Below are 13,533 nucleotides of genomic sequence, written 5' to 3'. Positions count from 1 at the left end.
TCATGCCTGTAATCCCAGCACTTTGGGAGGCCGAGGTGGGCGGATCACCTGAGGTCAGGAGTTCGAGACCAGCCTGGCCAACATGGCGAAACCCTATCTCTACTAAAAATACAAAAATTAGCCAGGCATGATGGCACACACCTGTTGTCCCAGCTACTCAGGGGGCTGAGGTGGGAGGATCACTTGAACCCAGGAGGTGGAGTTTGCAATGAGCTGAGATTGTGTCACAGCACTCCAGCCTGGGCAAAAGAGTAAGACACTGCCTCAAAAAAAAAAAAAAAGAAAAGAAAAAAGAACTAGAAAATCTGAATAGACCTATAACTAGTAAGCAAACTGAATCAGTAATAAAGAAAAATCTCCTGATAAAGGAAAGCCCTGGACCTGAGGGCTTCACTGGTGAATTCTACCAAACATTTGAAGAGCTAATACCAATCCTTCTCAAACTCTTTCTAAAAGAAGAAGGGGGAGAGGGAGGAGGAAGAGAAGGGGGAGGAGAAGGGGGAGGAGGGGGAGGGGGAGGAGGAAGGGGAGGGGGAGAAGGAGGAGGTGGGGAACGGGGAGGAGGAAAGAAAGGGGAGGAGGGGGAGGGGGAAGAGAAGGGGAGGAGGGAGAGGAGAGGGAGGAGGGTGAGGGAGAGGAGGAGGTGGAGGGGAAGGGGAGGAGGAAGAGGGGGAGAAGGGAAGGAGGAGGAGGGGGAGAAGGGGGAGGAGGGGAGGAGGGAGGAGGAGGGGGGATGGGAGGGGGAGGGGAGGGGAGGGAGGAGGGGAGGAGGAGGAAGAGGGGGAGGGGGAGGGGAGGAGGGGGGAGGGGAGGAGGAGAGGGAGGAGGGGAGGAGGAGGAAGAGGGGGAGGGGAGGAGGGGGAGGGGAGGAGAGGGAGGAGGGGAGGAGGAGGAAGAAGGGGAGGGGGAGGGGGTAGGAGGAGAGGGAGAAGGGGGAGGAGGAGGAAGAAGGGGAGGGGGAGGAAGGGGAGGAGGAGGGGGGACAGAGAGGAGGAGAAGGAGGAGGGGAAGGGGGAGGAAGGAGAGAAGGGGGAGGCGGAGGAGGGGAAGGAGGAATACTTCTTCTTCTATGACAGTATTACCCTGACATCAAGCCAGACAAAGACAATACAAGAAAACTAGAGACCAATATTCATGATGAATATTGATGTAAAAATCCTCAACCAAATACTAGCAAACTGAATTCAGCAGCATATTAAAAGGATTATACACCATCACCAAGTGGAATTTATTCCTATAATGCAAGGGTAATTCAACATATGAAAAATCAATCATTGTAATACACCCCATTAACAAAATTAAGAGGGAAAATCACATCATTAACTGATGCAAAAAAATTTCACAAAATTCAGTACCCTTTCATGACTTAAAAAAAAACACTCAGTAAACCAGAAATAGAAGGAAACTACCTCAACATATAAAAGGCATTAGTGAAAAATTAACAACAAACATCATCTCCATTGGAGAATGACAAAGCTTTTCATCTAAGATCAGGAACAAGGCATGAATGCCCACTTCGACAATTCTTTTCAACACAGTACTGTAAGTTCTAGCCAAAGCCATTAGGCAAAAAAAGAAATGAAAGGCCCCCAAACTGGAAACAAACAAGTAAAATTATCTCTGTTCACAGATGGTAAGATATTTTATGTAGACTATTCCACCAAAAAAAACCTACTAGAGCTAACAAATGAATTCTGCCAACAGGAGGACACAAAGTCAACACACAAAAATCTGTTGCATTTCTACACTAACGGTGAATAATCTGAAAAGGAAATTATAAAAACAATTACATTAACAATAGTATAAAAAGAATACTGAGGAATTAACTGAACCAAGGAGGTGAAAGACTTGTACAATGAAAACTAGAAAACATTGCTGAAAGGAATAAAGACATAAGTAAATATAACATATCCCATGTTGATGGATGGACAGACTTGATATAGTTAAGATGTCAATACTCCCCAAAGCAATCTGCAGATTCAGTGTAATCCCTATTGAAATCCCAATGACTTTTTTACAGAAATAGAAAAACCCATCCTAAAATTCACTTGGAATTTCAAGAGACCCTAAATAGCCCCAACAATCTTGAAAAAGAAGAACAAAGCTAGAGGACTTGTACTTCCTGATTTCAAAGCTACAGTAATCAAAACAGTGTGGCACTGGCAAAAAGACATACACATAAGACTAATGGAATAGAACAGGAAGCCCAGAAATAAACCCTTACATAAATAGTCAAATCATTTTTGACAAGGGTACCAAGACCATTCAATGGGGAAAGGATAATCTCTTCAATAAATGGTGCTGGGAAAAGGATATCCACATGCAAAAGAATAAAAATGGACCTTTACATAACACCATATACAAAAATTACTTCAAAATGGATCAAACACATAAATAACACCTGAAACTATAAAACTTAGAAGAAAACAGGGTTTTCTTCAAGACATTGGATTTGGCAATGATTTCCTGGATATCAAAGGCACAGGCAACAAATGAAAAAATAGATAAATTGGACTTCATGAAAATTTAAGAACTTTGTACACCAAAGATAATATCAATAGAGTAAAAAGGCAACCCACAGAATGAGAAAACATTTGCAAATCATGTATCTGATATGGGGTTAATATCTGGAATACATACAGAAGAACTTCTATAACTCAACAACAAAAACAAACAATCCAATTAAAAAATGGGCAAAGGACTTGAGTAGACATTTCTCCAAAGAAAATATGCAAATAGCCAAAAAGCACATGAAAAGATGCTCAACATCACTAAACATTAGGGAAATACAAATCAAAAAAATGAGATACCACTTCACACTCACTAGGATGACTACTATCAAAAAACAGAAAGTGCTGTTGTCAAGGAGAAGCTGGAAACCTTGTGCACTGTCATTAGGAATATCCAGTGGTGCAGCCACTATGGAAAACAGTACGGTGGTTCCTCAAAAATTAAAAATAGGATTACCATATGATACAGAAATTCCACTTTTGGGCTTTGCCCAAAAGAATGGGAAGCAGGAACTCGAACAGGTATTTATTTATACACCCATATTCATAGCAGTGTTATTCACAATAGCTAAAACACGGAAGCAACACAAGTGTCTATCAACAGGTGAACAGATAAGCAAAATGTGAGTATATCCATACAGTAGAATATCATTCAGCCTCAAGAAGGAAGGACATTCTGACACAAGCTACAACATGGATGACCCCAGAACATTATGCCAAGTGAAATAAGCCAGTTACAAAAAGACAAATACTGTACGATTTCACTTAGAATAGTGAATACTATTCTAGTGATACCTAGAATAGTCCAAATCATAGAGATAGAAAGTAGAATGGTGGCTGCCAGGGGTTGGGGGTGGGGGTATGGGGAATTAGTGTTTAAGGGGTATAGAGTTTAACAAGATGAAAAAACTTCTAGAGATGGATGGTAGTGATGGTTGCACATTATGAAAGAGTTTAATAACACTGAACTGCATATTTAAAAATGGTTAAAATAATAAATTTTGTTGTATGTATTTTACCACAATTAAAATAAATTGAAAGGCCAGGCATGGTGGCTCATGCCTGTAATCCTAGCACTTTGGGAGGCCAAGGCAGGTGGATCACTTGAGCTCAGGAGTTTGAGACCATCCTGGACAAGATGGTGAAACCCTGTCTCTACAAAAAATACAAAAATTATCCGGGCATGATGGCTCACTCCTGTACTCCCAGCTATATGAGGGGGCTGAGGCCAAAGGATCGCCTGAGCCCAGGAGGCAGAGGTTGCAGTGAGCCAAGATTACACCACTGCACTCCAGCATGGGTGACAGAGCAAGAAGCTATCTCAAAAAAAAAAAAAAAATTGAAAAAGATAATCTCGGCCCTTTATATTTGCATGAAGATTTTAGAATCATCTTCTTTAATCAAAAACCTCTTGGCATTTTGATTAAAACTGAACTGAATCTATAGGTCATTTTCTAAATGTATATACAATTGATTTTTGTATATTAACCATATATCTAGCAACCTTGTTGAATTAATTCATTTTAATAACTGATCTACAGATACTTTGGAATTTCTTTTTTTTCTTTTTTCCTTTTTTTTTTTTTTTTTTTTTTGAGACAAGGTCTCACTTTGTCCCCCAGCCTAGAATGCAGCGGCACAAACACAGCTTACTGCAGCCTTGACCTCCCAGGCTCAGGCAATCCTCCCACCTCAGCCCCACAAGCAGCTGGGACTACGGGCGCATACCATCATACCCGGCTAACTTTTGTATTTTTTGTAGAGACAGGTTTTAGCCATGTTGTCCAGGCTGGTCTCAAACTCCTGAACTCAAATGATCTGCCCACTTCAGCCTCCCAGAGTGCTGGGATTACAGGCGTGAGCCACCACGGGACTTTTGGATCTTCTGTTACAATCACATCATCTGAGAACAGTAACAATCACATCATCTGAGAACAGTAACATTTTCACTTCTTCTTTGCAAGCTTTTTAAACTTTTGTTTTTACTTTCTTAGTACACTAACCAGGACTTCCGGTAACGATTTAAATTGAAATCTTTCTCTTGTTCCTGATGGCAAAGGGAAAGCTTAATTATGATGCCACACAGTGTTTAGATATCCTTATCAGATTAAGGAATTTCCCTTTAATTCTTTTAACTTTGTTTTACCATAAATGGATACGGAATTTTACCAAATGCCTTTCCTGCTTCTGTTGAGATAATACTTTTTTTATGTATTCTGTTAAAATAGTAAGTTAAATTGATTTTCAAATGTTAAAAAATAGTGTGTCCTTGAAACAAATGTGTATGTTACCCTTTTTATAAATTGCTGGAATCACCTTGCTAATGTTTTGTTTAGGATTCTCACGCCTATATTTATTAGCAAGCTTGGCCTATGATTTCCCTTTCTTATGTCCTTTGTCAGATTTTTGATACCAAGGTTATGGTAGCCTCATAAAATGAGTTGGGAAATAATCTTTCTTTATTTTTTGTTAGTTTGTCATTTTTCTGTTTCATTACTTGATGCTTTTACCTTTTATTATTGCCTAGCTTTGACGCGTCCTGTAATTCTGTTCTACAACTTTTTGTCTAACTTCTTGAGATGACATTCTATTTTCCTTCTAATGTATGCACTGAAAGCTGTGAACTCTCCTTTACGCACAGTTTCAGCTATATCCCACAAGTTTAGATATGTAGTATTCTCATTGATGTTTGTTTCAAAACGCTTTCTAGCTCCCATTGTGATTGCGTCTGTGAACTCTGGATTATTTTGCAATGGACTGCTTACTTAGCAAACACATTTTGCTGTTGGTTTACAGTGTACCTGCACTGTGGCAGGAAACAGTTTCTGCAGGACAGGCTTGAATATTTTTGAGACTTGCTTTACGGTCCAGCACATGTAATGCCCAGGTTCATCAGCTTTTGTTAATGTTCCAAGGGCTTAGGAAGAATGCACTTACTGAGTGTGGCATCACATGAAAGTCCATTTGGGAGAGAGAGTCATCAACACACCCAGTATGATTAAGTACCAACTAAAGACAAAATGTGAAAGGCAGGTGTCACTGGCAGAATCTAATAAAGCCCTAATCCCCTACAGCCAGAAGGCAGACATGGCAGAGCCCCACTCAGGACTTGTAAAGGTGAGCAGAGCCTCCAATAAGTGGAATCCTCAGCTCCACCAGGCTTCCCATGTTGCGGGAGGAAAACACGGTGTTCCTGGGGCAAGCTGGCTGGGCAGCCGGCAAAGGTATTGCTTAATTTACACAGTTTTAAAGAATCAAGGCCAAGGGCAGCAACCCCCATAAAGTCATGATCCTTTGTCCAATTTGAAAAATGTGAGCCATTTCTCAAACCTGGAAGCCACTAATTAAAGGAACGCCAGAACAGAATTAGGCAGGTCCCTGTAACACCAAGGCATGTGTCATCAATAGTCATTTCCCCAGTCTTTCTCCATAGGGCTGTTGGCCACTTGCTTGGGAAGTAGTGTGTTAAGGAAAGGGGAGTGCCCAGAGCTTTCTGGTTTTGTTGAACTTAGGGTATGAATGGACACTATCTGTGGACCCAAAGCACTACCACGTTCTCCCTATAAAGAGGGGGCGTATGGAAGCCAGGTTATGAAGGGAGTCCTGGCCCCAGTCTAGCTCACAACAGATCCACAGATCCACCCATGGTCATTTCCCTAGTTCCCAAATATATACATGAAATGACTGGCAGAACCCTCACATTGGTTCCTTCACTTACTAGGTAAGAGCTACTAAGCTGGAAAAGTCAAGGAGAAGCCCGTGGCACAGTCTCCTTCCCCCAACTCAAACCAAGACGGTTAGTGAAAAACAATGCCACATCAGGGAAGAAACAGCCCAGACTGGTACCATCCTCGAAGACTTCAAAAAAGGTGAAAGTGGTAGTCCCTGTCATACCCAAGTTAACTCATACCAGTCCGGTCCTACAAAGTTCAGATGGATCACGGTGATGACAGTGAGCTACCACAAACTTAACTAAGAAGCAGCGCCATTCACAGCTGCTGTGCCAGATGTGGTGCCTTTGCTAGAGTACAGTAACATCCCTCCAGGACGCAGTGTGCACACACTGATCTAGGAATGCCTTCTTTTCCATTCCTATCAGAAAGATGAAACTCAGTTCACTCTCACATAGGCTAGGCAGTAGTGTACGTTTGTAGTCCTGCCCCAGGCCTCGTTAACCCTCCCACCCTCCAGCAAGGTAGTCCCAGAGGATCTGTATGATCTGGTTCAACTCAGAACATCACAGTGGCTCATTATACCTTTAACATCAGGCTATCTGGAGCAGATGAGCAAGAAGCGGAAAGTACGCCGGAGGCCTTAGCACACCACACGCACTCTGGAGGGTGCGAGACAGAACCTACAGAGACTCAGTGGCCTGCCCCATCGGCAAAGTTTTAGGAGTCAAACATCCCTTCCAAAGAAAGGGACAAATTATTTTAACTCACAACTCTTGTCTGTCAGACAGAAGCCAATGTCTGGTAGGCCTCTTTGGGTTTGTGAAAGTTGTCAGGTTCAAAACGGAGTCACTATGTTAAAAACCCTGATCAATAGAGCTAGGGAAGGTTAGGAAGGCAGGGTTCAAATGCCTGATAACAAGACTTATTACAAAAGACTGGAAAACTACAACCTTGCACAAAGGCCAAACAACCTTACACACACACACAAATTACTTCTGCGAGGACATCTGCCTAGCAACTGCCTGTCCAGCCTCAGAATCATGCCACCCTTGTTATTGATCCTTGTAGCCAAGAAAAATTATCTCAAAACGATTATGTAATCATATTCATTTTTCCATTAGAAACCTTTATCTTCCATTACTTCCCTGAATATGCACATAGTTTACCATAATGTGTATCCCATCGCAATGCCTATTCCTGAATAAATACCATTTTCTTTTGGAGAGTCTCCCTCCCTATTTGTTATTTAGGATGACATAAATGGTGTCAGAAGTGGGATGTGGAGAAGGATCACCTGTGGAAAGAATCATCAATTCTTAGAACTGGTATGAGGCACTCACCTGAGCCCTTTGAGCTCTCTGCTTCCATGACTCGCCTCTTCTGCCCTTGAAAGTCTCCTCTCAAACCAAGCCTCCCATTTTTTGTTAGAAGCTCTTTTTTACTTTATTTGGGATCTGAGTTAATAAAGGACCTTAATAAAGGACCTTGCACCTGTCTCGGATGATAAAAGACCTTTTGTCTCTTCTGGCAAGCCCCTTCTGGTATAAGGACAATGTCCCTCTGGTTACTACAGAATTTCTATTCTGTCTGGTTCTCCACACCCGGTTTAATGTTTTGTTTGGACTGCATGCCTGGCTTAAAATTTCTGTGAACACACTTATTTTTTGTTTTATTTTGATTTGCTTACACACATCTGTATATGATTTGGCTCTTTTTTCCCTTGCTTGATTCTGGCCATGATCTGAGAGCAAAAATAAAGATTCTAAATAATGGGTATGGGATGGCCAATTAACAAGGGCAGTCAGCACCATATAAGGCACCAGTCTAAACTCCCGGACAGGAATTATAGGATTTTCTTTGCTCTTGAGAGATTAATAAGAAATGAAACGGGATTCTTAAACATTGAGGCACACCAAGTCTTCTAGGACTCTGGCCAGCTATACTGTGGTCCGTTCTTGTGTGGTGATGGGCAAACTACATCAGGAAAAACGCAGCACTGGACAGCCATTTTCTGTCTAAGCTTGTCAAAAACTGCAACTAACTACAGGGTTAACTCTCCATCTCTTTTTTCTGCCAACTTTGAATCTGATGACTTTTCTGCCAGCATTAAGATAAACTCATTGCTTATGGAAACTAAGATTTTCTTTTAAGTGTTAAAGGGCTTTCAAACTAATGGCTTTATAAATTATGCCAAATCTATGGCAACCAACAATGCAGACACCTTTTGGAAATGTAAATTTAGGTTTGTCTAACAATTGCTTAGGGTGATGAAAAAGTTAATTGAAAAATCGATATTCTAAAAAAAAAACTTTATAAATGTTTATATAAGCTAAGGGCTGTCAGATCAAACAGGTTAAAATCTTAAGCTCAGAGCAATACTAAAAGGTATCTCTGTCTGACATAAAAATTATTTTGTCTGACACTTAAGAGCCAGAAAAAGCAAACAAACAAAAAGATTTGTTACTAATTCAAGGCAACTTGAAAATTTTGTTGTTCTTTTTTTAATACAATTTAGCCAGGCCTAGCTAAAATGTAAACATTTGAATATTCAACCCTAAATTCATTTGAATCTGAAAAAAGGATTAAAAGGTTTTTAAAAGTCAAACTGCTATGAAAACTGCTTTATCCATAATTCTGGTCCACAGCCTTCATTAATTACTTATCAGGGTAAACAGAACTTAGCCACAGATAAAAGTTCCGTTTTGTCAAAAATATAATTTGATCCAACTATCTTTTATAAACCAGTGAATTTGTATTACTATGTTTTTCTGTTTCATGACCAAAATTCTAAAATGAAAGCCATAAGATCTTTATTTGTGTCTGTATTTGCTTTTATGTATATTTATGCATATTGTATGTTACATCTACATGATAAAATCTTAGTTAGCCAGAAATCCCTTAAGAAATTCTATTTGGATTGGCTTAAACAAGCACTCATATAAAATATATAGTAATTAACCCAAATGCTTTTTAGTTCGTGTGACTTAAATAAATCTTTTTTGTTTTTTTTTGTTTGTTTGTTTTTTTGAGATAGGTTCTTTCTCTGTCACCCAGGCTGGGGTGCAGTGGGACAAACATGGCTCACTGTGGCTTCAACCTCCTGGGCTCCAGTGATCCTTCCACCTCAGCCTCTTGAGTAGCTGGGACTACAGGTGTGTACCATCATACCTGCCTAATTTTTTTATTTTTTGTAGAGATGGGATCTTGCCTTGTTGCCCAGGCTGGTCTCAAACTCCTGGGCTCAAGCAATCCTCTTGCCTCAGCCTCCCAAAGTGCTGGGATTATAGGCATGAGCCACCACACCCAGCTGACTTAAGTAAATCTTGGATAAATAAGTTGGTTTTAAATTTGTTGATAAAATAAAAATAGAAGTGTCTTCAAAACTGTCAGCATACATTTTTGCCCAGCTTTACTGGTCAGAGAGGATTATATTTATCTCTACTAGATGTCTTAAGGTTATAAAAGTATAAATCCAGACTAAAGACACAATTATCTTTATTTGTATAACTTTTTAATGACTAAGACTAACACTGTTAGTTTAATCAAAATTGCTGTATCTTCTGTGTTATCAGCAAAATACCCCTATATTTAAGTTTCTCAGGTGAAAACCTGATACTCATAGGCTATACAAATGGTGAAAAGGGAAATAACTTGAAATGAAGACTAGCTTTTTCTATATCTCAGTTTTCATAAGTAACCTAGGTATAATTATTAAAAATAAATAAAGTACGTAAACGTAGATGGGAAAGTGCTTATAGACTGTCATGTAATCTGAAATCTTAAAGTTATGCTATGTTAAATTAAATGATACTCATAAAATGTCTAAGTCATTTCCATATAAGATAAAGTACTAAAACATACATTGCTGAACACAAATGTAAGTTTGTTCTTGGCTTATTAAATTTTAGAGAAGGACTAAATATATTTTTGCCTGTTAATACACAAAGTAATTATGTAATGGGAAAACATGTTTCCAAAAATTATAAAATGGTTCTCATCTATAAAATACCGATTCCAAGGTTTTCGCTAAAAATTACAGTTACTAAGAGTTAAAGTTCTTACATATATATATTTCAGTATACAAAGTATACGAAAAGTAAGGTATGTTTCTGATGAGAAAAATTATGAGAGGAATAAAAATGTGTTCTTTATTGAAAAAAAGAGTAATTTTGTCTAGTTTGGAGATTATTTAAAATTTGTTTCAAAATATGGATTTAGAAAGCAAAGAGAAAGAAACCACTAAGTAGGAGAGCGAGAGATGTGAAGAAAGTTATAGGTATGTAGATGTATTTTAGTAAGGAAGGTTAAAAACAAAAATGAATAATTTTGTATGACAAAGACTCCTGTGTGGTAAATTTTTGTCCTGAAGTAAAATGCCTGTTGTTTTAAGAAAGAGGAAGTACAGAACAAAGCAGAAAGGCTTAAGGATGTCATCGAAGGCCTATATCGGTCATAAAAGTCTGTGAAAGATAAATTTACGAAATAAATTTTATATGATTGAGTTGGTTATAATTAGAAGAAAATTATGTGTAAGTCCTTCTAAAGACCAAACTTTAATATTAAAAATACACTAATACAAAGCAAAAAACATGGTCGCTTATGTTAGAACAACAGGGTTTTCCTGAAGTATTGATCGGCTATTAGTAAAACTGCAGGACGTTTTGATTTTTAATTCTGAAGTATGTTTATAAAACAAGCTTCTGAACTGCAGCTTTTTTCTATTTTAGTCTCCATCTAATTTCCCTCGTATGAGGTTAGAAATGCTGTCTTCATTTAGAATGGCAATTTCATTTCTCCAGGCAGGGTCTTCCTCTCCAGGTGAATCTGACAGCCTCGGCTTGGGCTTGGCCTTGCTGCGTGTGACCTGCTGGCCGCATATCACTGCCTTCCACTCTCTCCCCTTGAGAAGCTGCAGCTGCTTGCTTGGCTAGGGCAAGGACTCTTTCCTTCAACTTTTTTGTCAGCTCCTGGAACTTTTTTCTCCAGTTTTAACTGTGTTACTATGGTCTGATGCACTGTTTTCCGCCTGTATAACTCGATTCTGTACATTCGGCTTTTCTGGATGTGTCTGAATTGTTCCATGGAACCAGAAAACTTCCCATGCTGTGACTTAGAGCCCTGTACTGCCCTGCTCAAGCCACTAACTGTCACGTTGACATTCCTCTATAATACGGTGCGCACTCGTAACGCTGGACACCCTCTTCCTATGTCTCATTAAATTCAAGTACTTTTCATCAGCTTCTACTTCCAGGCAAACCAAACGGGCTTCCCATGAGGAGAAGCAATCACACCACAGGAGGTTTTTCTTTACCTTTTTGGTAACTGGCCTACGAAACAAAGATTTTATGTTTTATCAAGATAATTTCCTGTGTTGTCTTTATTAAGTTTTTTACTTTTTAGGAAAACTGAGCTTTGAGTGGGTTGTTTGTTTACATTCATGGAACTCCCTGTGTTGCTTCTGAAGTCTTTCTCATTCTGGTTAAATGAATGACTATTATCTAATAGTGACCTGTGCTCCTGTTTTGATCAGGCGTTTTAAATCTTTTGGCATCTTTGATGGGCTTCCCCAAGATATAAATTCTAAATTAAATCTTTTTGACCCATAATTAGCTTTAGTATTTTCCAGTCAAGCTTCTGGAGAGCCTCAAAGGACGTATCTCTCATCTTATAAAGACTTATCTGGTACGTCTGGTAAATGATTAGGCTTATCTGGTAAATTGTATAAAAAACACTGTAAAATGATACGTGATGCTAGACCTTCTTTCAGTTACATTTATGGGTGTGTTTTTATAGGAATGTTCCAAAATTGTATAAAACTCTCAGAAACCTAATATGCCATAACTCTAGTTATTATGTTGTATGCTACAGAAATAGCCAGATTTCCTTGTCAATTGCTAATTATAATGAACTTCCACCAGATTTTAAACCATAGCTGTTCTGTTTTTCTTATCCATTGTTATTGTTTTGATTTTTCTCTAAAAGCATTTGCAATCAGATTCATGGAAAAGACTCTAAGAAGTACTCTTAAATACAGGTTTCTAATAACTTTAAGATCGACAGACTAAATGAAAATTCTTCAGAACTCTAATAAGGAAACAGATGAATTTGTGAAACTACTTATCAAGATCAAGCAGAACAAAAATTAATTACATGAGATTAAATAACTGATGAGATGCTTTTATGACTTTTATTTGAAACATTGTTGGTTCTTTACTTAAATGTTTTGTTTTCCAGATCTAAGGATGTTTTCTTTCTTTCTTTTTTTGAGACAGAGTCTCACTCTGTTGCCTAGGCTGGAGTGCAGTGGCAGGATCTGGGCTCACTGCAAACTCCGCCTCCCAGGTTCACGCCATTCTCCGGCCTCACCCTCCCGAGTAGCTGAGACTACAGGCGCCCACCACCACGCCCGGCTAATTTTTTGTATATTTAGTAGAGACGGGGTTTCACCACGTTAGCCAGGATGGTCTCGATCTCCTGACCTTGTCATCCGCCCACCTCGGCCTCCCAAAGTGCTGGGATTATAGGTGTGAGCCACCGTGCCCGGCCAGAACGTTATCTTTGTTAAACTGTTTATAACTTACAGCAATCTGGTAAAGTATACTTCTGTGAAAACAAAAGTAAAAACATTTGCTTTTTCTCCCTACTCGATCCCTCCAAAATTTGGAAACTGTTCACATGCATTCTTATGGCAATGTGGTTATTTACAAAAAAAAAAAAAAATCTGTTCCCTCTTTGTAGCAGGATACAACTGAGACCACTGGTTCTGTTCCCAATGCCTTGTCTGGAATCTCAAATTTGAGAACGTGCATAGAATACCCTGCTTCAAGGGTTCCTAGCCTTACAGCGGGTAAGTAAAAACTGTCACTTCCTATCAGGCCCAGAAACCTTAAGACTGTAGGAAAAATCTATAGTCTGCCTTGGTTTGGCTTCCCAGCCTCAGGAGGTTGTTAAAATCGGAGTGATTTTTTTCTTGTGTGATCAATGTAGAGAGAAGCAGCCATGTTTCTGAAGAAAAGCTGCAATACTCCTGTTATTAGACTGGAGCCCTGTGCACTGTTTCCAAGCTCCTCAATTCTTCCAGCTTCCTCCCATCCAACTTTCTCCCATAGAATCACTAAAAGCAGAGAACTACTCTATTCCTGAAGCCCTATAAGCTGAAACTAAATGTTAAGGGACAAAATCCCATTCCTGATGCGTGGGCCACACCAAGAGTTCACCAAACCACTGATGCCACAACCAGAGACACTTAGACCACAAGACAGGACTAGAAGCCGACAGCTTCATGCTGTGGGCAGCTTCTCCAAGGCACTGGAACAAGAGTCCATATTATAAAGACACATTTACCCCTC

The 13,533-nt window shown here is 39.5% G+C and overlaps 1 protein-coding gene across 6 annotated transcripts in view; it reads right to left on the bottom strand.

Annotated features, from left to right (window-relative positions):
- RGS12 (regulator of G protein signaling 12) overlaps nt 1–13,533 on the bottom strand; it is a 150,798-nt gene that overhangs the window by 83,609 nt on the left and 53,656 nt on the right. The window lies entirely within an intron of this gene.

Source organism: Pan paniscus, chromosome 3 (assembly GCF_029289425.2).
Source record: "Pan paniscus chromosome 3, NHGRI_mPanPan1-v2.0_pri, whole genome shotgun sequence".
NCBI classification, from domain to species: domain Eukaryota; kingdom Metazoa; phylum Chordata; class Mammalia; order Primates; family Hominidae; genus Pan; species Pan paniscus.
This window is presented reverse-complemented; position numbering and strand designations above follow the sequence as displayed.